The sequence below is a fragment of the Oxyura jamaicensis genome, chromosome 2 (genome assembly GCF_011077185.1).
Source record: "Oxyura jamaicensis isolate SHBP4307 breed ruddy duck chromosome 2, BPBGC_Ojam_1.0, whole genome shotgun sequence".
NCBI classification, from domain to species: domain Eukaryota; kingdom Metazoa; phylum Chordata; class Aves; order Anseriformes; family Anatidae; genus Oxyura; species Oxyura jamaicensis.
This window is the reverse complement of record NC_048894.1, coordinates 57,920,010-57,945,478: the sequence shown is the minus strand read 5'-3', so window position 1 is coordinate 57,945,478 and position 25,469 is coordinate 57,920,010. Positions and strand designations below refer to the sequence as shown.

At 43.0% G+C, this 25,469-nt stretch overlaps 1 protein-coding gene and 2 long non-coding RNA genes across 3 annotated transcripts in view; all 3 read right to left on the bottom strand.

The window, feature by feature from the left end:
- LOC118162649 (cytochrome c oxidase assembly factor 1 homolog) overlaps positions 1 to 23,019 on the bottom strand; it is a 53,722-nt gene extending 30,703 nt beyond the window's left edge. The window contains exon 1 of the mRNA XM_035318962.1: positions 22,804 to 23,019. The gene's annotated coding sequence lies outside the window, so the exon portion shown is untranslated. The remainder of the gene's footprint in view (positions 1 to 22,803) is intronic.
- LOC118162651 lies at positions 14,118 to 16,232 on the bottom strand. The gene is made up of 2 exons (XR_004748552.1): positions 15,258 to 16,232; positions 14,118 to 14,942 (listed from the first exon to the last, which is right to left on the bottom strand). It is a non-coding gene; the product is annotated as an uncharacterized LOC118162651 (long non-coding RNA).
- LOC118162650 lies at positions 16,645 to 21,080 on the bottom strand. The gene is made up of 2 exons (XR_004748551.1): positions 20,635 to 21,080; positions 16,645 to 20,440 (listed from the first exon to the last, which is right to left on the bottom strand). It is a non-coding gene; the product is annotated as an uncharacterized LOC118162650 (long non-coding RNA).
- Positions 23,020 to 25,469: the final 2,450 nt, after the last annotated feature.

Here is a 25,469-nt window from a genome sequence, read left to right as displayed (position 1 = left end):
ACAGACATGCTCTACCTCACAGTCATTCTCACCAGGTCTGCACCGCAGACCCTCACTCACAGGCCAGTTTTGCCGAGTGGCTCATGACCACACTGTTAAGAGCTGAGCAGACGTGTTGCAGCCATCCTGTGTGGTGCTCAGCTCAGGTCCTCTCTTACGACCCTGTGGCTAACACTCATTATTTTCTGTGCATGGCTTTGGTGGTATTTTTTCAGTTCAAGGCATGCAGAATAATAACAGCTTTATGCCAGCAGAGCAGCGCTGGGTTAAAAACATTACCATGCCAGAAAAAAAAAAGTTGTGTGTTCTAGGAAAATGATGGGGGGAGAGGACAAATAATGCTACAGCCTAACATGGAATTATGTTGAAACACTGTTCTGGTAGGAAGGAAATACATTTGGTGTCTTCCACATTTATCTCACCTGTCTGGAGCAAACCCTGGAGTGAACTACACAGCTGACTATGTTCAGGTTTCCCCTTGGGACACCAACTGATTTGTTCCAGAAGAGAGCTCAAACACTGATTGCCACAGGCAGTATGAGTGGCCAAGAAACCTGTCCCTGGAGCAAAACAGGAGTGTGCCAAGCTGCTAGTACTGACACACCATTTTAAGCAATAACCTTACTGCTCTGATAGGGCCCATGGAGTTCAGGAGGGGTAACTCTGCTGAGCTCACTCCACTAAGGCAAAGCACCAAGCAGAACATCAAAAAACTAAGTAGCACACAGTGCTGTACCATCAATGCAACCATCAATGGGTAGTAGGTCAAATAAGTAACAGCAACGTTCATTTTCTCACTACCCCCTCTCTCTCACCCAGGTGGGTGCTGCATTTGTAGGGTGATGCCTGGAATTGTAACGCTGCCTGTCACTGCAGGAGAAGACCAGGGCTCACAGTCTGCCATCCTCCCCTCCTTTGCCAGCAATTTGGTGACCAGTTTTAGTTCTACAAGAGGTACAACTGAGAGATGGAGAGGAGTCTCCTGTGCCTCTGTTGTTGCAGCTCTTCTTGACTGCAACTGCTCTCTGCAGAAACCCAGCTGCCACTATGTTTTCCTGACTGCCTTTAATATGATTGTCAAGGACAGAAAATATTAATTAAATTTTAATTGATAAAGTGAATACTATCGGGTTAATTATAGCTATTTACAGGGAGCGTATGGGATATGGAGGGTCTACCTTCTGGTGTTTTTGCACAAAGTGTTGCCTCTTCCTCTATGCTCTAATTAGCTCCTTTTTTTTTTTTTTTTTTTTTTTAATAGCCAGTATCCCCATGATTGCTCAGTAGCTCCCATTTTGTTCCTCATCAGCAGTTCTCCAGCACAGCTGCTACAGAAGGGAAGCAGCCTTGCAGTTTGCCTTGTAGGGAGCAGGTGATAAAGAATCTATCAGAAGTGGTATAAACCAAAAACAGGACCAAAAATAAAAATAAAAAAGAAAAAGAGAAAGAAAAAAATGAGAGGCTTAGACCCCAGACCAGCCTCTGATATTGTCTAGAAAGGGGACTATATAAGAAACAAAGGATACATGGGCAGAAATAATAAGGAACAGCAACATCTGAGGTTGCAGCAAGGTCAAAATTCTCCTTTATGTATACAGCTCTCTTGTCCAGTTGCACGTTCTGCCTTCCTGCACATGCATAACACCGAGCGTTATCAACAGGAGACAAGCACGTGGGAAAGGGCAGACTGCCACAGCACAAAGTCAACTGCACAACTCTGAATGATTTCTCCTCTACTCCTTACTTGCAACACATGTATTTCTTCCTTAGTGGCAAAACTTTTTAAAAATTTAAATGGACTTAATTATTTGTATTTGAAAACCAGTTACTTTTAGCCACATGGTGTATGTCTAGAAAGAGCAAAGCTCCTTTCAGCACATTGTTAAATTGAAGGCACACAGTAAACATAATGTGCCCTGATATCAGGAGTTTATTCCAGACCATTTTTCAATTTCATGCCACTGCATGCAAATTAATAGTGCCTAAGAACCAACACACAAGAGAGCTTGCAACTTCATGGGTTGCTTTGGATTTTCTTTTTCTTTCTTTCTTTTTTTCTTTCTTTCTTTCTTTTCTTTTTCTTTCTTTCTTTCTTTCTTTCTTTCTTTCTTTCTTTCTTTCTTTCTCTCTCTCTCTCTCATTCTCTCATTCTCTTTCTCTCTTTCTCTTTCCTTTCTTTCTCTTTTTCTTTTTTTCTTCCTTCCTTCCTTTCTTCCTTTCTATTTCTTTCTCTTCCTTCCTCTTCTTTTCTTCATTTCTTTCTTTCTCTTCCTTTCTTCCTTTCTTTTTTATTTTCTTTTCTTTCCTCTTTTCTTTCTTCCTTCCTTCCTTTTACTTTTTTTACAAAAATGATCAACTTGACCAGCAGGCAGCCTGCTGCTCTCCCTCAAGTAGATCTCCTCCTGTTTGCCAGTGTTCACGATTGAACGGATTGAACGGCTGCCACGGAGGGAGCAGAGGGCAGCGGCTGGAGGCCGAAGAGCAGCAGCGGCGCAGCAGCCAGCTCCCTCTGCCAGGCGGCAGCTGGCCTGGTTGCCTGCCTTCCCCTTCCCATGGCAGCAGCTGGCTCTGCGTGGCAGGCACAGGAGCCCACACTTGGCTCCTGCTGAGGTGAGACAGCGTGAAGAAAAGAGGAAGAAAGAGGGTTTTTGTTGTTGTTGTTTGTCTGTTTGTTTATTTTTTAAACAACAGCAATCGCACTAGGAAAGGAAAATGGGGAAAGATGGGACAACATGGAAGGCAGGGTATCCCCAAAAAAATGCATGGGTCTGTGGTTTCTGAGGTTGGAAAATCATTGCCTAAATTAAGAAAGCTATCTTCCATCTCAAGAAAGGAAATGTAAAAGCTAGAATGTCTCTTGCAAAAAGGTTTAACTTGTCTAGCTTCTCAAATGTACTTGAAAATTTTATCCACTTCCCTTTGCAGTAAAATGTTTTCACTGCCCAGGGGCATGCAGCACCAAGGGGTCTTGCAGCCACCCCAGCAGGCACTTTCCCAGAACCATAGAATCATAAAATGGTTTGGGTCTGAAGGGCCTTAAAGATCATTTAATTCCACCCCTCCTGCCTTGGTCAGGGACACCTCCCACCAGACCAGGTTGCTCCCAGCCCCATCCAGCCTGGCCCTGAACACCTCCAGGGATGGGGTATCCACAGCTTCTCTGGGCAACCTGTGCCAGTGCCTCACCACCCTTCCAAGTAAAGAGTTTCTTCCAAATAGCTAAACTAAATCTCCCCTTTTAGTTTAAAGCCATTACTTCCTGTTTTATCACTACACTCCCTGACAGAGTCCATCCTCAGCCTTCCTGTAGGCCCCCTTTTAGGTATTGGAAGGTTGTTGCAAGTTCTCCCCAGAGCTTTCTCTTCTCCAGGCTGAACAACCCCAACTCCCTCAGCCTGTCTTCGTGGAGAGGTGCTCCAGCCCTCTGACCATTCTCATAGCTCTCCTCCGTACTTGTTCCAATAGGTCCATGTCCTTCTTGTGCTGGGGCCCCAAAGCTGAATGCAGTACTTTGCTGAAAGTACCTGATTACAGGGCCCAAACCCTGCTCTACATCTACCCTTCAAAGCCACAGAAATTCCCTCCAAATGGAGAAGACTTATTTTACTATTTAGAAACAAGTATTACCTCAGAAATGCTTGTTGGGTGGCTTTTTCCTTTCTCAGTGTGAAGTAACTCAACTGCTAGCACCATCAAATACACCACAAAGCACTCTCTACTAACACATCTGCATTACCTACAGAGCACAAGCACCTGCTTGAAGATATCCTTTGTTAAAAAAAAACTGAATGGTATCTTCAGACAGGTTTTTCTCCACCTTAACAGCAAGACTAATTTTGCAATGAGGTTGCAGAGACACCACTGCTTAAAGCATTTGGTCCCCCCAGTTCGTGCCACGAGATGCTATCACATCTGTGGCTATCACCCATCTCCTGACCAGTTACCCGTAGGGTCAGAGGGCTGGACAGACAACGAGGGCTCGGTTTTGTCCCTGAAGGGGACTGAAGGGGAAAGGGGAAAGGCTGGAGGGGAAAGCTGAGCTCCCGCCTTGCCAGCTGTGTGAGGGCTGCCGCTGCCACCTGCCGGAGACATGTGCGGGCGTTATTCCTCCCCTCCGGATGGAGGCAATAATGTAAGGCAGGTGTCTTCATGTCACTCCCCCTGCAGCCCTTTTACATCCGTTTGTAAGTAACACAGAGCTGGGACTCAGGGGGAGAGCTGTGACCAGGGCGGCCGCAGCAAGCACCAGCTGCAGGCAGGATTTAAGAAAGTGCCCGGCCATCCGGCCTATGTCCTTCTATTGAAAAGTACACACAAGTAGCAAGGCTCCCCACCCTTGGCATTTCCTCTTCTCCAAATATCTCTGCAAAACAACCAAGCATGGAAAAAGGAGAGAAGAGACTGTGACACTCAGCTGAAGAGACATCTGTGGGTTTTATGGTAGGGAGGATGAGTTGGAGCACGCAAGGGCCCTCGCTGACACCAGTGGAACCGTCTCAGGGGTTCACAAATATTAATTTTAGTAAGTACTAGCCTGCAGAGAGGGGTCTGACTGGTCTTGCTGTCTGACTAGACTTAATGGCTATGTTTGAATGCGGACATCTTGCAGCCTTGCCATTTGTGTCGATGGCAGTCATGTTCTCAACGGGAATTGCTCTCTTGGAAATCCAAACCACAAACTGTTGAGTGTGGTTATACCACAGGCATTACTGAGAGCAAGACTAAGGTTAGGGAGGCCATCTCATTTCTGACGGAATCCAAAATTACATCTCCAATGAACAGCAGCTGCAGCTCTGCCCCTGTCCTACAGCTGCAGAGTGGGACCTGAGGACTGTTGTCTAAGTGGCTAACAGGATGCGATGCATACACCGAGCACGTCCTCAAAACCCGCCAGCAACAACTTTCAGGGTGCAGAGGAGACGTCTCCAAGGAATGCTTTAAAGACCACAATTAGGAGCGGCAGACCAGGAAGGGTTGAGGTTGGAAAGAAATGTCTGAATTGGTAGAAAGCAAAAAGAAGCCAAAAGGAAGAGACATGGGGACGATGCAGAAGGAAGGCAGCAATGAAAAGTTACAGGCTATGGCCAGCAGCACTGCAGGGCTCCTGAAGACTTGTCCATTTGCCCCAAATTAAGCTGGAGTGTAAAAAAATGTGGATTCTGTGGAGTTTGAAGCTGCCAAATGCTTGCAGCAGTCACAAACATGCAGCACCTAAAACAACGTGCCTCAACTTAGTGGCAGCTTTGTTAGGGATTATTGTAACATGGGACACTGGCGATACAGGCAATATGCCTGACAAAATGGCCAGGTAATGCCGTGTGGTTTACACTGGGACAATGATGCAAGTATTATAAGGAAGCTGCTGCACTTCTATACTGCAAATAATAATTATTTTCATGTCAGAGACCACAGCACAACAGTGATGTGGAGTCAGGGTAAGGTCCCGTAAGGAAAGGGTACAGCAGTAGTGGAGTAATATATTTATTTCAGCAGCTGGAGGGAACGTGAGCTACTTGAATTATTTTTTCATTACATTTATTTTAAATCTGTCAAGCCTTCCTTTAATACGCACATGGTTCAATGATAAATACCAACTGTGCGGTGGTATTAAAGCCTCACCGTGGCTGTGATATTGCCATGTTAGGGTTATGTAACTCACTCTCAGATGGTGACCCATCTAGGCTGTCAGTTTTTATAGTCAGACTCCACTTCTGTTTCTCCATTTCAGCTTAGTTGCTGAGTAGCTAGCCCAGAAATATGTAGTTACTGTTTTTTTTTTTGTGTGTGTGTGTGTAATAACTTCACTGGATTTTTTAAAATGTAGTTTTATTGAAAATAGCAATAAGTTATTTTCTAGAACTGCATCATCTAAGCAATTGATGATAACAGCAGTTTACTCTTGACAAAATCTAATGCCTACAGCTGCTAGGTCTTACCTCCCACAGCTCTCCAGGAAGGACAGTGACAGCTCCTTCCTGAAAATAGGTTTCAGCAGGATCTGGAATTTTGAGCCCTGCAAAAGGGTTTAATAAATAGGTGCCCTGCTCTCTAGCACCGATACTTGACAGTGTTGTATGCTTTATAACAAAGGGGGTCAGTGAAGTCCTTTCACTCTCTTAGGCTACAACGCTGAGGAAGTAGCAAGATCTGTACATACACATTTTATAATTTCCTGTCTGTATTGATTTTAAAAGCATCTTTAGCATGTAAGCAGCTGTTTAATGTATTTTGACTCCAAACCAGGGCATTTGCATTAGTATTCCCTCTAGAACGTTTGTCCTTTCGTGTCCATGCATTAAGGCCCTGTTTAAAATCTGTCCATGTCCCTAATCTCTCTGGGGAGCTTTCCCTGAATATTCAATGATAGTCCACAGTCTGCAACAAAAGAGGGAGGGAAAAGAGACAGAGAGCAGTGTTTATGCATGAAGCTCAACAGCCTTTTCATGTAAAAAACATACGTACACAGAAAAGCACCTCAACTACAGAGCCTGGCATTTCCACAGCAAAGTTCTGACAGCGTGTGCAGTTTTTCAAGTTAACTAATTTACAATAAGGGCATAAGGCATCTGAGCTCCAGATGCACTCATTCAGACAGCCAGAGCCATAAATAAAATAGAAAAGAATGCTCTCACTCCAGCAAGGGTTTTACAGAGATGTGTTGAAGGTCTAGCAGATGGGTTTTGCTGTCTCAGCTTTTACCTCGGTAACAAAGTAAATGCATAAGGCCGCTTACTGGCTCGTTCGATTCAAAATGTTTGCGTTTGCTCCCATATGCTCCTGTGAAGATACAGCTAATTTAAACAGTGAGCAAAATCCTACCCCCCAGGGAAGCTGATGGCAAAACTCCCGCTGCCTCCAGCAGGCTCTGGATGTTGCTCAACAGAAATGCAACTGGACGAGCTTTGACTAACAGCATAACAAATACTGTAATCAAATTTGTATTCTTTCATCTACAGATTTGCCACCCTAATGCTGCCCCTGGTGCTGCTGTTGCCTTGTGGTTCTTGTTGACAAGCAAACTAGCTGCAGAGCTGCTGCTGCTCAGGCTGGGCTCACTGCAGCCTCTGACCATGCTCACAAGTAGCTCTCTTCCGTGGAAGGATGAGAAATCCTCATTTGAAATTGGACAAAACATCAAGGCATTTTGTCAAGCAGTAACTTTGTTTTGCTCAGTCTATATGCTTTTCTAATGAAGTTCTTATACAGCAGAAAACTGGAATCCTGCATTTGAAAGAGAGCATACCAGGTAGCAGAATTTCCACCATCATCACTCAGCCTAGCTTTCATAAACATAAGTACTCTTTTTGACACCAGGCTGATGTTTGTGCAGATGGCAAGGAAATTTTACAGTCCATTTATTTCATCCCTGATGGTTACAGTTAATGCTCACTGTTAACAATGGGACACACTGACATACATATACAAACAGACATGCATATACAGCCATGCTAAGAAAATATTTCTGACATGTTCTAATAAGGAATTAAATTGGCAAAGGCAGATTCCTGGCCTCAGCAGACACTAGAAGTTCATCCCCAGAACTGTGTATTTGGCTGACATTAGAAAAAGTTGTGCACTGTGAATAACCAAGCAATGCCTCCAGGATTAGTATGTCTGGAAAATCAGTTTCTCTGTGTCTTTCTTCATACTTACCAAAATACACCTGCTCACCTGTACTACTTAGCTTTAAACACAGCCATTTGGGTGGCCATATTCAGTTTGGGTGCTGTGGATGCTCACTATTTGCCACATAAACCCAATACATTGCGGCACAAGGATCTGTCCTTACAGGCCTCAGATCCTCTTGTCAGAAATCACTTGTCATTTTAGAAGTATGTTTGACTCATTCCATTTCAGAACCAGGGAGCATTTTTTTCCCTCTCAGGACTGGATTTAAAACAAATTCCCAGCATTAAGGAAGGAGTAGATGACAGGGAGAGGAACACACAGCTGGGACCCCCCTCTCTGTAATACACCCCCAGGTTCCAGTCAAAGCACTGCTTTGTAATACAGCTTGGGGAAAGAGGGAAGAAGGAAGAAGAGAATAAACATATTTGAAGACCGATGACTCAGACTATCTAGAGAATGCGCTTAAAGCAAGTTTGCTTTGTCAATGGCAGGGCCCTGCTGTTTGCTTTACCCCTTTTAGGCTGGGTCACCCTGATTCTTTTTTGCCATTTAATGGTGACATAAATAAGTGGCCAGGAGGAAGCTGTCTCATCTATCATAAAAGCACTGTGCAGTAATCATAGGTGGCTACTGTTGAAGACAAAGCCAAGAAGTCCACTTTCAAGAATGTGCTGGGCTGTCATTCTGAAGAACACATTTATTAGCAAACTCCTGTTTTTATAAGCCACAAACCAAGACATAGCTCCCTTCAGTGCGTGACTGGCTTTATGAATCATGAGCCCTGCAGTGCATTGCCATGAGATGTTGTTTTAGAAATAAAATTGTTTGTTCAACAGCAGAACACCCCAGTTCAGCCTTCTCTTTCCGCAACTGCTGCTTAGTCTCAAACCAGATGAAATGGCTCTGGAGTTACACATGCATTTACTGTCCTCTTAGTACCTATCAGTCTTGTATAAAAGCATCATGGTGGGTTTCTGACATCTGCTTAATTAAGCAACATTTTCCTCTCAGTATCTGGCTGCTTTGCAAAACTAGGCAGATAAGTAAAACAGGCCCAGCACAGTCAATCATGTGACATTTAAAATTTTTTGGGGGTGGGTAGAGGTTTGCCAGATACACCTTATTTCAAAGCAGGAAAAGAAAAGAAAGAGAAAGAAAGAGAGAAAGAAAAGAAAGAGAAAGAGAGAAAGAGAGAGAGAGAGAGAGAAAGAAAGAGAAAGAGAGAAAGAGAGAAAGAGAGAAAGAAGAAAAATGAAAAGCAAAACAAAACAAAACAAAAAAAAAAATGGCTAGCTCTGTACCAAACCACAGGTCAACAGATTTCAATGGTCCAAGGTTAAATTTGGCCTCCAGTTAGCTACACAGACTTATCCCACAGGTATTAAACAGGAAACTTCTAAAGCTTAAAAATAGTTACAGTTACGCGACTTACTCTTGTAAAAGGATTTTTATCATGTACATGAAGACTAAAAACTTTCCCCCTTCGGAATGTTATTTCTGTTTGACACTTCCTCTACAGCACAGCAAGTCTGTGTTCTTCTCTCTTGCACAGGCTGTGGGTTGAGTTTTGTTTTGCTATTTTGTCCTTTTTTCTTTCACAAATGAAGCTGTCAGCGACACGGGAAGTAAATCTGTAATTGGGACACGTAAGAGCTCTGTTCTGAGACTGCATTGCTGCCCCCAGTAAAGTCACCCTTGGAAACAAGAGCACTTGAGAATATTTCAGCACACAGTGAAAGGCTTTTTGCTATGGTTTATTTAGCTGAAAAGGAAAAGCATATTTCAAGTAAGAAGCCCCAGAGATTAGAGATGGTAGAAGTATGTGGTCTCTGCCGATCTTCCTGCTATTGCAGGCCACAACCTCTAAAGAGCACTGTGGGTGAAAATCCACTTTGGTGAGGGCAACTCTTTTAGCCTGGCAGATAAATCTAGTTTCCTTGGACTGATATGAAAGCCAAACAACAGTCTGTGCTCCTTTATGGCTACCACAACCACTCCCAAAGCTAAGAGAGCCCAGCCCAAGACCGAAGAGCCAAGCTGAGAAGAGCAGCTACCCGAGCTGCTCCAGCCAGAGCCATCTTCTTCCTCACTGCCCCGTACGGGGCCTAGTAGCTGCATCCTCCACACATGCAGCCCCCATGCCCAGCGGGCCCATCCCATCCATCCCCAAATGCCACTTCTGGCCACCACCTCCCCGGTGGCCCAACCTACCCAGGCCCATCTCCTGGTGGGCCCTGGCACCGATTTCCACCATCAGATGCTCCGTGCTCTGCCCGCCCTGCTACCAAACTCCCCAGGCAGCCACACAGCCGCAACCTGCCGGTGCCCACGCGGCCGAGCACTTCTTGGCAACTATTAATCATACATTGCATAAGGAACCGTGCCTGAAAGAGGGCTAGGCTTTCCACTCTGTCCCATGTAAAGGACATGAAAGGTTTTGGCCATGCAGAAAAGGGACCCAAATGAGTGGTAATTAACTCTCATGACTACAAAGGCTAACAACTTCGGCACTTGCAAAGGGGATCAGAGGCAGCTGAGCTGAGAAAGAACTGCAGTAGAGCAAGTATTTGCCTGGGAGCAAACACTGCCAGAGTGCTTATTTTAGAATGAATAGTCATGTTGGTAAACTAGAGCTAACTATTGAACAAATAGCTCACGTTACAGCATACTGAGGTACACTACTTCCATCCTTTGATCCACTGACTGATGGACTTAATGTAGTGTTATTTTCTTCAGAAATTGAAAAAAAAAAAAGAGAGAGGGAAAAAAAAAAAAAAAAAAAAAACAACAACCCCCAAACCCACAATTTATCCTATATAGCCTGCCCTGATTTTTATGGTGCAGTCTTTCCACAAAGTAATAGGAATGATACTTGTATGAAAAAGGAACCTCAAAAAGCCTTACTCATTTCAGCATGAGATACACTCAGCGTGATCATGTGGTTTGCAAAGAGAAAATGAGCAAGTACATTAAAAGTTTTTCAGTAAATCACCACGTGACGGTTAACCCTTACTTGTATCTCAGTCAGGACATGCAAGCTTTAGTGCCCCTGTAGATTCTGATATTTTAACACTACGGTAGCCTACAGCATCAGGATTTGGCCTGCTGTTCAGCTGTGTGCTATGTCACCTGCCACACTCCACGTGCCACTTAAAATACCAGTGTGGACAATGAACACAACTCTTGTGATTTTTAAGAAACAGGGAAAGAGAGCAGGGTTTTGGGGAGTGTTTTTTAAGACAGCCAAAATTCACTCTAAAAATTACAAGTAAAATGAATTCTGATTAACACACATGAAATGATGAGTAAAAGTTTCTTTTTTAAATGAAATGCTTTAAACTGATCATAAACTTAGGGGATTTAGCAGGGATTAAAGATTCACTTGTCAGTTGCTGTGTCCTTTAATAAGCTTCTTAACATCTATACTGACAGAAGCGGTGTGTCCCCATTTTAGCAAACCAGGCTATCTCTGGCCAGGCTTCATTGCAGCTCCAGGGGCCAGAAAAAAAGAAGTGTTGAATGCAGTGATTCTTCTGACCCCTTCAGGGAAATAATCTACTAAATAGATTTTCTTTAGACCCCGCCTTTGTGGAGCAGACAATAAAAGTATTAACTTGATTTCCGGCAGCTGCATGTACCGTGTGGCTCTTCATGCTCTACTGCGGGGAAACTCACATAGCAAAAACCTGTGTTGTGCAGTGCTGTGTCCTGTTTTGGTACCTCCTGCCTTGGTTCAAGTCCACAGCAAGCTTCTTCCTGAAGGCTTACTCAGCTTTGTAAGGATGGCCTCACTTTTTAAAGTATCTGATTGTACCAAGGGCTTCCCTGCCATGGCCAGCACAGCCACAGTCTAACCTTGTCAAGCCATTTTAATCTCTGTTTTGCACCCTCACTTGTAACATGGAGATGCAACAAAAAATTTCCCCTTTCCAGATAAGTGTTTTTCTCCTCTTCAAATGGTACGCTTCTTAGGATAGAGGGTTGACCATGTACTTATACAGATCCAAGCACAAATCACCTTCTGGTTTAAGTCTTTGTGGTCTCTGTGTAAGAATAACTCCATAAGATGCCGAACACTTTTTGCTTAATGGCATTTATAGTTCAAACCATTGTAAAGCAGACCAGGCAGATTCTTACACTGGACCTTCACTTTCATCTGGTTTCCATCCCCCTGACTTTCTATGTTCTGGGTGATTCCAGGCAAGTTTATTGCTGGTCTTACACTTGTCTTGTACAATCTTACACTGCTGGAGCCGTGCAAGTAAGGAACTGTAATAACAATAGTAACTGCTCAGTTTTGACAGGACATAGCTATTTTTACTGGATTACTTTTCTGGCACAGCACGTAAAACACCAAATGATTTGACACCTGTAATTTTATACTTGGAATAACACAAGGTATTCATACTTCTTTTTTGTAAAGTAAGATAAAAGCAAACACTACATGTGTTCTCATTCCAGTGCTGCTGTCTGGCAACTATGTGCCTAGGGAAAAAAAAAAAAGAAAAAAGAAAAAAAAAAAGTTCTGTTACGTTACAGAATATGTGGAAAAGTAAAAGCTATGGAAAAGAAATTATTAAGTATCTGACTTATTCCCCTGCTAGCAGTAGACTGCTCTCTGCAGCATGTTTGAGTGTTGTGTCCAGTCTGGTTTTACGAGTTTCACATTACTTTCATTTGTACCTGTAATACAACGCTGAGTCCAGTGCGGTTTGGTACTGCTTATTTTCTTCGTCTTTCAACTAGAAGACTCAGTAGTAGACCAGCTGTTCACATGGAGTCTGCTCCAAAACTACTGGAAAAAATCTGGACTCTTTCCACTGACTTCAACAGACTTTGGATCAGGCTCACAAAAAGTCGGAGAATACATTTCATGTAAGACTAAGCAGGTTACAGTCAGCAAAGTATAAAGAGGATTAGCTGTGTACAATCCAAAGGCATATTACTCTGCATGCTTTGGAAACAACTGGCTAACACACTTTCGCTTTCACAGGAAGAAAGGGACAGATTAATTTCAGGTGCCCATCCACTAAGTCAACGCCACAATGCCAGCAGCGAATTTGATCTGGACTCTGCCCAGTTAGCCTCATTACAACCAAGATTTGCCTAAACTGGAGGTGAGGAAATGTATTTCTATAAATACAAAAAGAATAAGCAAATGATTTCTGCTTTCCAGTTGAATTATTTGGAGAGACTCCTATGGAGTGACAATTTGGGCAAACACAATGTGTTTTGGCTCTTTGTTCTTTAAGGAAAGGATTGTCTCTCTTTTCTCTTCAGAACCTAAAATGGGTTGTATTTGGTTTAAAATACATATACTTAGACCTTCACCAGAACAGATGGGCGGCCAAAACTGCTAATTCAAGCTTATTTTACAGAACACTGATACTTCAACACCCACCCACTGTGTATGCTTTGATTGTACGACTTCTGAAAACTAGAACGTGTTTTATCAAGAATTACTTTATCAGTGGGGTATTCATACTGAACAATACAGTCAAACAACGATGGTGGAGTGCAGTTATTCTTCCCACCCTTTCAAAGTTCACAGCAAACCGTGTCAGTTAATGATGTTCTCAGCTGCTGAGAACGCTTTAATCAATCGGACTTTTTTTTTTTTTCTTTTTTCTTTTTTCTGCTCTCTTTGTTCCCTATGGACAGGGAAACTCCGTGGCACTGCTTTGTTGTATGATGTGTACAGTTATAACCTACGCTAAAAGTATGCCATTAATGAACAAACACTGGGTGTGTGTGTCAAGAAGATGAGAATGTTCTTTTGATCTTCTTTGCTCCAGCACTGTGGCAGACGGATGCCTAAACTGCTTTATTAATGTGCTGAAGTCTTCTATCATTTCTCAGAGAATACCAAAGGAATAATCAGAACTTCATCACATTTCATTTTCTGATCTTCCACCTCAAATCTGGGTTGATGTTACGTAGTTGAAAAAGAACTGTTTTTCCCCCTATTTATACATTTTCCAGAGTGTTGGGAAGAAGATATCAAGGACTTGACACTCTCTGTAGCAGCCATCATAAGCTTCTCAAAAGTCTGTTTAATTTCAAAACCGTTTTCACAAGATATGCAATTTCCTGTAAGACCATGACATAGAATATTCCTGATAACAGTTCCAAAAAATGATTCTTAAGCTGTGATGCCATGAAAACTGTGAATCCACACACTAATTTGAATGACACTTCCCCGAATTGAATGACAAATCTTTAAATGACAAAGAGAAAAAGAGGCACAGTAGTGACTCTGTTCTGTAAAAGAATGAAGTCAAAATACTGCTTCATAGGCAGTTAAGCTGATCTAACATGTCACTGTTGCAAAAGTGCAAGGATAAGCCTCTCACATGGTCTGTTTCCCAGCCTCCTGGCTGCACTTGAAGAAGCTTTGGTACTCCTCTGGTCCTTTAACTTACACTTGTCATTTAGCTTGCTGATTTACCTCACTATTCCAGAGAAAACTATCCACCTTTCTGCTATTTTTCTTCCAGGCTAGTAAGTCAAAAGACCCAGCACACACCAGAACCTACACAATGGGAGCATCAGGATGACCAGGACCATAGGGACTGGGAACTGCCACCTCTCTCTTTTGGCAGCAGCAAACTGTGAAATTGTCTCAGGGTGTCTCGTGGAAGTACTACATTACTCCAAGTATTTGTCATTAGAGGGAAAAGGGAAATCAAAGGAAGAAGTGGAATGAGTCCTGATCAATGTTGCTGTGGAAGAGTGTAGATATAAGGAAGCAAGCGTTAGGGGTAGGAATCCCCTGTGCCTACAGAGGATTTCACGGGCAGCAAAGTGCATATGCAGCAGCTGCAGCACACCCAGGAACGAGCGGATGTATGATCTATATGCAAATAACTGCATAGTTCCCTCCTGAAAGTATGAGGCAGACTGCACAGTCCTAGTAGCTACACAACATGTTTACAGCAAGTCTGCTGTTTCTGAAGAGTTTCGGATTTACTATGCACGGCAAGAGAGCACGGCACACAGACAGCTGTTCCCGCTAGGCTGCTTCATGTTCTGTGACTGCAGAGCATGCTCACAGTCCTTATGTCCACGGTTTCCAGGCATGCAGCAACTAGTTCAGGAATGTCTGCTTCCTACACCTACCAAGCATCCAGAAAGCCCTGAATTTTTAATGAAGTCCTCAAAATCTACCTAAATTTGATTTCCAGGCAGAAAGGGTAAATGTGTATGGGAAGAAGAAGCCTGCAACATCCAGAAAGTTCTTCTCTATCTGTAGAAAAACAAACATGGGGCAACAGAAGATTAGGAACATCTGTTATTAAGAACTGAAGGCAGGGCTGGAGCTCAGAATCACAGAATCATCTAGGTTGGAAGAGACCTCCAAGATCACCTAGTTCAACCTCTGACCTAACACTAACAAGTCCTCCACTAAACCACATCACTAAGCTCTACATCTAAATGTCTTCTAAAGACCTCCAGGGAAAGTGACTCCACCACTTCCCTGGGCAGCCCGTTCCAATGTCTAACAACCCTTTCAGTAAAGAAGTTCTTCCTAATATCCAACCTAAACCTCCCCTGGCACAATTTTAGCCCATTCCCCCTCATCCTGTCACCAGGCATGTGGGAAAATAGACCAACCCCCACCTCACTACAAGCTCAAGTCTTAAATTCTTCACCTGTCTTCTCTAGTGCCTTGATTTACTGTAACTCCACCTTACTACAAAGTTGAATCAACATCCTTTCACATAATGGAAATGTGAGAGGTGTCTTGCAGTTCAGCTTCACAAGTATTCCTGTTGCTGGGGCCATTACAAAACCTGCATTGGGAACTTCAAGTCTAGACACCCGTGAAGAAAATAACTGTAAACGAATAAGAGGCTATGCACTTATGTGAGAATCCACCCTTCTCTCTCCTTTACATGGCGTTGGCTTATAAAATTAATTACTTACATACCTCACAGAGACGCAATACTTAATTAATATTTGCTAAGTGCTTTGAAATTCTCATTGAAGACATCATACCAGTGTGTATTATGACTAACAGTGTGAAAGTGATGCCAATGGTGTTGCTCAAGCAGAATGCTGGAGGGATATCTACTGAGTTTCTCATTTAAAAGGGGGCATGGATATGAAGAAGGTTTAGGAAAGTGTTTTAAGACTCAGTTTATCACAGAGGAACAGGAAGAACTGAGGAGAAAGAGTGCTGAAACATTTTTCAGAGTATGCATTAACTCCTGTAAAGTAAGAGAGTAAGTACCTAGCATAAAATCCTGACACCAGTCAAATACATGGAAAATGTTTTCACCAACTTCAGTGAGGTGAAGATTGTATTTTAGGATTAGCTTTTCTCATAATTTCTAAGCATGTATCCAGCATCCCATACACCGGTTTGCAACTTTGTGTGGCTCTTTGTTTACAGTTTAGGTTCAAGAAACAGCCTCATCAAGCTAGGACATGCTTACCATGTAAAAGTAACTCCAAAACATTTTTCTACTACATCCCACATTTAGAGTAAATCTTTCCATTCTGTTAATGAATTTGGACCTGAGCTACCTGTATAAGTTTTTGGCAAAACTCCAATTAAATGGAAGCAGGGTGGAGATCACCATATATTTTGTAATGAAGAATGAGACAATGTAAATTCAAATAACTTTTTTTTTTTTTTTTTTTTTTAAGCAAAATACGGAACATTTGTATTTTAGAATTATTCCTTCATGCCTACCAGGACAGACATACACCTCACCACTTCAAGGTAAGTGAGGGAGAGTTAAAGAGCACAATTTCCACCTGGAAGCCTTGCACCTGGGAAGCTTGAAGGAGAAATGCTATAAATAGTAGCAGGTAAGAGGCAGTAGGAATTGAAAGAACATACCTGGGATCTTCCTGCATTGAGAGGAGTCATTTTACAGCTGGAGTCTACATAGCCCTTAGGCAGGAGACTGAAAGTGTTATAAAACAAAGTTTTTTTTTGTTTATTAAGGAATGGGGTTTATTATTTATTGTATATGGGGCTCTTATTAAGCTGTTAATTGTTTCTTGTTTTTATATAAATGGTGGTTTATGGCTTCTGTTGAGTATTTCTCAACATTCCTATACTGTATAGGGAATCCTAGAAGTACTACTTATTGTAAATAATCTCTTAGTGTAGGCTTTACCAGTTATGCTACATGTAGAAATGTTGTACTACAGCAAGCCAGCACTTCTAAAAGAGCATTCTGTCTGTGCTGTTGTCTAGACCAAATGTAATGATTAAAAAAAAAAAATCCCTAATATTATGCACTATGTGCTTGTGCTAATATGCTGCATCTTTATAGCTATACTACAGGCTCTGAAGCATGTAGGTTTTTAGTTTTCTCCCTGTGTACTTGTATAGCTGTATCCACTAATGTACATCTTCTATAAAACCCAAGGAAGCGTTCCTGGATGCCAGAATTAAACTTAGATAACTGCAGCTCTAATAACTTGTGTGCCTTCTATTTAACAGAAGGTTTTCCCAAGCTTCTTACAGCAGCTCATGTTGTAGTTATATCTGCTGACAGTTGCTTTCCAGTCCTAATGGAATAAGCAATATCATTCTTCCATCTAAACTCAATCATCAGACTGGTTTGGCATATGATCTAAACCATGTTGCAGCCCTCTGAATTCCAAGGTGGAATGATGGTAAAGGGCCAAGGCAGAAATTCAGCCTAAAGCTGGATTTTACTACAAGTTAAATGGCTGGCATTTGGAGTCATGTGAAAACAGTGCCACGGCACTACTTTAGACAGATAAGCTGTCTTTTTCCTCTGAATGCTCATTAATAATATACTTGCTGGGTAACCAGTCCCATCAAACATGATAAATGTTTCTCTCGAGCCTAGCTTTTACTAGGGCTGGTGATAAAATGGTGGGAAGGCAGCATAGAGGAAAAGTAATTGTCTGCTGCTTGGCAAGACTGCTTCCAAGGAGAGCCCCTCCAAAGACCCTTACTTGTGCTTTGCAGAGAGCTCATTCAGAGGAGAGGCCAAAAGAATGATATGAGATCGATGTGTTGTGAATCAAAGATTTAGTGACATCATCCATATCAAGCTAACAAGACATGGAGAACTTTTAAGACAATACCTTTTCCTCCCTTAAGACTTAACAAAAAGATATTTCATGGCTTGTTCTCCTCACTGAGTCCATCTACTTTATCCCTAACATTTTTTTCTACCTGGCTAGCCCTGGCTTTCTTGTACTTGTTCATACTCTCCCTCCCTCCCTGGTAGGTTGAAGAGCAGTCTAGTAGTGATCTCTGTCAAAACCAACCAAACAAAAAAAACACCAGTATCTATATGGAGAGGAGCTGAATTGCTTCTAAGCACATCTAATCCAGCCTCATTGCTCTACCTACTATACTTTTCATATATGCTTTCCAGAGTTGATCCTTGCAGCTCTCTAATCTAAGCTACAACATTTCTGTGCCTGGTCTTAATGTTAATGCTGCTTTTACAGTTCTCCTATGCCATAAACAGGACACAAATCCTTGTTTTCTTGTCAATCTTTCTCTGACAAGACTTGCATTCCTTCCACCTAAAACCTGCCACAGGGAATCTTGTTAAACAGTCTATTCACCCTGTACTTACAAATGTCTCTTCATTCCTGAGCATTTTCTCTTCTCCCAGCTCATAAATACCCTACACACATTTCCCACCCTCAGGTGAATTTTTCATGTTACTTTTAACCTAATGTTGTTTAGATGAGCTTGTCTTTTCAAGCAGTCTAACTCTTGGTGTACCAACACTTGTTTACACCTTCAATTTGTGGCATTCACCAACACCATACAAACAGCTGCAGAGGGTGAAGACCGGGAAACACTGGCCTAAGATTATGGAATCATGAAGGTTGGAAAAGACCTCCAAGATCCTCTGGTCCAAACATCCCCCTGCTACCAATGTCACCGACTAAACCATGTCCCTAAGCACCACGTCCAACCTCTCCTTTGAACACCCCCTGGGACAGTGACTCTACCACCTCCCTGGGCAACCCATTCCAATGCGTGACTGCTCTTTCTGAGAAAGAAATGCCTCCTAATTTCCAACCTGAACCTCCCCTGGCATTTAGGCTAGTCCCTCTTTTCCTGAAGATGTTTGGAAATGTCAGAGTTCTTGTGGATCAAACATCCCAATGGGTGTTCCTGTTCCCTATGGGCCTTCCTTCACGTTGAGTTCAAACAGATCAGTTTCTAATTAGCTTAACACTAGACTGATCTCTTATAATTACTGCTGGCTGTATCTACCTCAGGAAATAGTACAGGTTTGTAAATCAGAATATCTGATACTGAGGGCTCTATATAGGTCACTGTATCCCACTATATAGGTCATGTGTGGTCAGTTTGGACTAGCTCTCGCCTGCTCTTGTAAGCTCTCCCACCCATGAGTGGGTGGGTATGGGGGCACACATGCTCCTGAGGTGCAGCTTCTGGTGGTCTATCTGAAAACTTCAAGGTCAAGTCAAAGTGCTGAACACAAATACTACTTCAAGAGCACACTCCTGGTTCTAGCATCATCAAAATGAGCATCTACACTAGGTCTAAAATACAGATCAATACCTCCTGCCAGACAGACCGGGAGACTGCTGTTGATGTTAATGATGTTAATCTGCATCTGGAACATGGCACGCAGGGATGTGGAAGGCTTCTATCTGTTTGTTAATAATGGGAGAAGCTTACAATGCTGTTCTTCAAAGCAGATAGATCTAGATATGTGAAAAATTAAAACATTCACTATTTGTGTGTCTCTAGTTTGATCTGTGAGGGGCCTTATAACAAGATGGCAGAAAACATTTTTAGCTACAGCATAATTAGCCTCACTATGTATATTACAGTGATTAAGCACATGAACAACTTCTTTGGGGGGATGAGTAAAAATACTGGGGAAGGGGGGAAAAAAACACCAAATTATCTGCTATGCACAGAGCATATGCAAAGTATCCTGGGACATTTCCAGGAACAAAGACTATGTAGCTTTAGCTTTAGGTATGCTGTACAATGATTTAACGAAAATATGTAAATACAAAGAAAAGCAAATTACCCTGCCCTCCCTGGAGGTGACAAGGGCTTAAATATAACCGTTGTTACTGCTGTACAGTTTTTAAAGAAGAAAACATCTCTATCCTCCCCAATACATAAAAGTAATCTATTGTCTAACTGTAGATGCTCTAATATCAGAAAGCATTCCTGGAATATGCTTAAAAGCAAGTAGTTGATGTATTTTTCAAGTATTTCACAACAGGGAAAAGACTAAGATGTAACACTGAACTGACAACCGTTTGTAAAATTTCAAGTTCTCTTGTGTATCAGGTAGTTTTCCAGAAGTATACTGTCAAACCATTTATAATCCTTATGATATGCTGAGTAGACAAATGTAAGACCATATCTTCAAGAGGTTACCTCCCACATTAGCTTTATGGTCCTGTAACTTCTGCTTACTTACAGAAACTGAGAAACAATACAGGCTTTTTTTCTGCAACCTCCCCAGCTATGCTAAATCACAGCTCTAAATTCTAGACTGAGTCACTAACAGCTCTACAGAAAAATGGAAGAACCCATCTAAGTTCCTTTTTTCCTCTCTTTCCTCTTCCCGCAGCTTGAGTATGTAGGCATATTGTGTTCATGCACATCAGTTGTTGACTTTAGCTCCTGGGGCATTTCTGCAGCTGAGTGTTGGACAAGTGTCTCAGTGCAGAAGTAGGCGTCCTTCAGATCAGTATCTCAAGATCAGTTACAGTTCTCAGAACAACCACAAGTAGGGCTGCCACCAAATGATTCTCAGAGCTGCTCTAAGGGCTGTCCTGCAGACTTCCTAGGTAAGGTCGTCTGAGAAAATAAGAGAACCTGTTGTGAAATAATGCTTGAGTGGAGCTCTGGTGTTCACCAGATCAGTCATATTCACCTGTGCCTGCAAGACTGTGCCAGGTATAAACAAAAGGCCAAGTGCGGGAACAGCCACGTTGTTGTGGAGGGCATGTGTATTCCTCTCCTTTTGTGTAAGCAGCAACAGTAAAAGCTACCTTAACTGTAGCAAAAAACAACCCAGCATCAACTCTTCATCTTGCTTGATCTGATGCTGTGGTCAGATTTGCAAAGTTAAGCATGTAACTTGCTTTTTTGCTCCTCTAGCATTATGTCAAAACCCAGAAGTTTTGTATTAGTACTTTCTCAGCCACTTTTCTATATCAACAGACATGCAAAGCCTCTGACTTCTAGGGAATAACCAGCTTTGAAGTAAAATACATGCAGCAATAATCCATGCACACTTCATTAACTTCAGAACTGCTAAAGCGAAGTACTACTTAGAAAAAGCTGTAACATCGTAATGAAGGGTTTGAGTTTTATTTTTCTGATCCTGAAAGCTCCTTATCTCTATTCTCCATGTTTTTTCATTCAACTTACGGAAGTCCAAATTAAACCTCATGTAACAAAAAGACACTAAGTTTTGACTAACCTCTTCATTTCCTGCCCTACTCCCTCAATGCAATTCCTTTCTTCCTTAGGGGAATAAATGCAACAACTTGAACTGCTGCATTGTTTGTTCAAGATAACAATAATTTGAGTTGCTGAAATATCCTAAACCAGCCAAATTCCATTGAACACACAAAGTAAATGCAAAGAAAAGATAGTGAAAGCCAGTAATTCTTTTCAAGTCTTAACTGAGACAAAGCGATCTGTAAGCACTACACTGCCAAAAGGACAGTATTTTATCTCTCGTCAACATGCATGCATCTTTTTCTACCACACCCCAGTCACATTTAAGAACCTTTAACATGGGCTACTGCAGGCCATGAAACTAGTTTACTGCTCGAATTTCAGTTGAAGTGTGTCAAAACAGACTGAGTGTATATTAATGCTGCATCGAAGTGCAGCTGTAACCCTCTGCTGAAAGGGGTGCTCTTGCCCCGTGGGGGGGCAGCTGGAGGGGTATGTCAGGCCCGGAAAGCTGTGATACACTGGAAAACAACTTTTAAAAAGCCAGCGGATGCCCAAACCCGACACAAGACGTACAGCACGATGTGCAGCAGGGGCAGTGGAATAGGGCCATCTTGCTGTCACAGCCTGCTACTGCTCCAGCATGTGAAAGTGGCCTAGGGGGCAGGCTCACTCTCGTGTCGATGCTTCGGTTTATCAAAAAACGGCACTAAACGAAGCAATCCAGCCAACTTTTGCACCCTATGCTGCATGCTCTCTTCTTGTGCTTCACGAGTTCACGTGAATCAGCGGGTAGTAAATAACTTAAAGCCAATCGGGCTGGGAGGCAGAGGAGTTAGCTTCAATAAAAAGGGATATGGGGGGAGCATGGACAGGCAGACCTTGTCTCATTTAGGGATGATCAATCTTAGACTAGAAGGCTTTGATTTTTAAGGAAAAATAGCAATTCATTTCCTTCATGATGTTATTAAAATATGCTCAGGACAACTCATTCAAGTTGTACAAGAATGGAAAGGCAAACTTGACTGTAGTTTTCTTTGTGGGTGGATGACACAGTAACTGATCTGCTTTGTCTGCTTTAATTCTTCAAATTTCTTCTAGCTGTGCTTCTGCCATTATCTTTCCCGTAGCACGCGGTTTTGTGGGCCTATGCCTGTTTTAACATCGCAGGGACTGGGTGCTGGTCCCATCGGCAGCAGTGGGGCACCCCCTGCCTCTTCCACCCCAAACCCACCTGCTTTGGAGCTGGCAGTGCACGCTGGTGTCCCTGGGCAGCACTGCCCCTGGAAAAGGTTATTTAAGGGGCGATGCTACTGTTAGGGGAGACCTGTCCCTGAGTCTTCTTCACAGCAGCCTGAGCTGTTTTTCATTGGTTTTGGTTGTAGCTCCCTAGATGAATTTGCCTCGCATCTAAAACCAGGCAATATGTACTTAAAACATAATTACCATTAACACTGTCCTGCTAATCGCATTGAGAGACTGTGTAATATTACTGCAGTCGTTCATCCCCTTACGTGTCCTAGACTCCTTGCTCACCAGGCACGCAACCACCTCCTGCACCGCTTCTCCCCGGGGTGCCACCCCGTTCTCGTCCCCACCACCTTTACAGATGTCTGCGTGCTTTACTCGCAATTCCCCACAGAGCCTGGCGTCCCTTTCAGCCCCCCCTCCGCGCACAGCCACCCCGCGCTCCCTCCCCGCCGCCATTTTGTGCCCCCCTCCCCCGGCCGCCATCACAGCGGCACATCACTCACGGCAGCGGCGGGCGGGCGGGCTCACGCCTGGGCCGTGGGGGCCGCCATTGCCGCGGCCGGCGACGCTGCCAGGGGGCGCTGCGGGGCGGCTGAGGAGAGAGGGAGGCGGCGAAGCTGTGGCCGCCGCTGTGTTTAAACAAGGGGGTGGTGTTGGGGGGCCTCCTCCACTCTCCTTTGGGGCAGCACCGGGGGTTTCCTCGGTCTTGCCCTTTTCGGCGGGAGTGGCGGGTGTCCCCCTACCCTGACCTTGGCTGTGGGGGTGAACTGGGGGTGAGGGGGTTGTGGTTGGAGGGGAGCCTTGCTTAAATCATCTATCAGATGGCAGACAGAAAAGAGGAGTTAGTTGTCTGCGGGCATGTGGTTAAAATACTGCATTCTTAAGTGCCCCCCCCCCAGGTGCCTCCTGAAAGTATGTAGTGCAGGCAGAGAGTGACAGCGGTCTTGCAAACCTGTGTAAAGACAGCTGTCATGACAACGCACAGGCCTTGGCAGATCCTAAATCCTGACAACTCAGACGTAAGAATCCAAAACGTGCCAGAATTTTCTGCCTTGCTGTGGAAGTTGCTCTTTTTTATGGTGCTTTATTTTTCCAGGCCAAGTCCCCAAACAAAGGATACCATAAAATTAAAAAACCACCACCAACAACAAACTATTTCTGAGTCTTTCCAGCAGCCTAGAAAATTTAGAAGCAAAATTCTTTGCATCTAATTTGATCAGATTCCATAAACTGAGATGCATACTTAATTACTGTTATCTTTTCATTCCAAATGTATGCCTTGTTATTGTGCCACAAACTGATGCCCCTCTCAGTTTATTTAGCAGGCTTTCTAGGGCTGTAACAGACCAGCACTTAGGCTGTAGCATTTGTAAAGCATGTTTATTGCTAGATTACAGGATCCTGAGTGCTGGCGCACAATAGCCTTGATTCATCTGAAATTAAATGGTGACTGTACCCGTAATTTCAGTGTGTCGTCCTGTTATTTCTCACTGTGTCATACATGCTTTGATAATACATTGTATTGCTCTTCCTGACTGAGGAGCTGAATTGAACACTCTTCGCAGTGCTGTTTTTTTCTCATCAAAATAGTTTTCAACTTATTTACATGTTTTGGCTTGCCATACTAGTGAAATAGTAGCTGCTGTTGAATTCTCACCTACTTTTTCCCTTCAAGGACTTCAACTAGTTTGAGTAATTGAAAATTGGAAACACTGCTAGGTTGTAGCAAAGTTAGTAAATGCATCTGCTACTTGCTAGGAAGAGTAACACTCTTGGGTCTGTGGCAGGTGAGAGTGGGGGGCACAAAGAGACAACCAGCAAAACAAAGCAATGTGCAAATACAACAAAAAATCCAGTGAGAAATACAGGACAACTAGAAGGGGGGTGACAGCCCATAGAAGTGGGAAATCATCCTATACTTGTGCAAATAAGAAGGCCTGTTAGGAGACTTTTGTCTGCAAAGCTGCAGGCTTTTTAACCCTCTTTCTTTCCTCAAGTCTCTCCTGCCTCTCTATTAACATCCATTCTTTGTGGGAATCTGTTACCTTTACATTCAGCGGTGGTCTGACTCCAACATACCTAATTACGCTCTAAAAAACAATCTGTTTTATACATTTCAGACCTGAAGAAGGATTTTCATGCCAAAAGCTTGTCTACAGTTCTCAGCTATGCTTATGTAGTAGACCTAAGTACATCTGCAAGCCTTCTCCTTGTCATTTTGCCATGATGAAAGCTGTACAACATCCATCCAATTTTGTTGAAATTTTATTTGTATTGAAAGATCTTCATTACTTACAGATACTTTCTCTGCTATTTTCATACCAATAGAGGAACAGACTGCTTAAGACAAGGCACTATTTGCTGCTGCTTCCAAAGTCAGTGTTTCCCCCTGCCCACAGTCACCATCCTAGAGACCCCAGCTTCTCTTGCCATGCTGGCTGCTCATCTCACAGCCACAAACGGCTGCTCTGGAGTCCTTGACTTGTTCCTCTCTGAAGGAACAGCTCCACCGCACTCTGATCTTGCCCAGGTTTGGAGTTAGGTGTTCGATTTGTTATCTAGCCACCTGCATAAATAAACAAACCTATGGCAGACCAAGCTTGAGGCTGTTTGCAGGGATCAAACAGCAAGCAGTGGTGCCAAAAAGCATAGCTGCCCGACAAGTTTAAGCTAACCTAAATTTACAGCATGCCTCTTTACAAAGAGGCAGCTCTGCCCTTCTGTTTGGCTGCATGTTGCCACTCCCACCCTTGTTTTGGAAGCTGATCCATCTGAAAAGTGGGGATTTTTCTTTTTTTATAAGGTTAATTATGAGATCAAACAGGTTCTGGATCCTGTAGAACACATGGTTGTACAATTGATAGCACTCTTTCTGAATATGAAGACAGAGATGCATCTGCCTCTAATCAGTCCCATATGCATTATTTCATACATTCTGCTATTTGTTATGGTTTCCTATCATGTGCTAATTGATTCATTATTTTTTTGCTAAGCATACAGTCACATGCTACTCATTAGCAGTCCCATATGTTGAACTCATGTTGGATACCTTTAAATGCCATATATCCTGGCCTGCCAGCCCTTCTATATGCAAAACAACACATGTTGCTGACCTTCATTCATGCTTTGCACTTTAACTTCCTGCTCATCAGTCTTCTATGTAATTCTT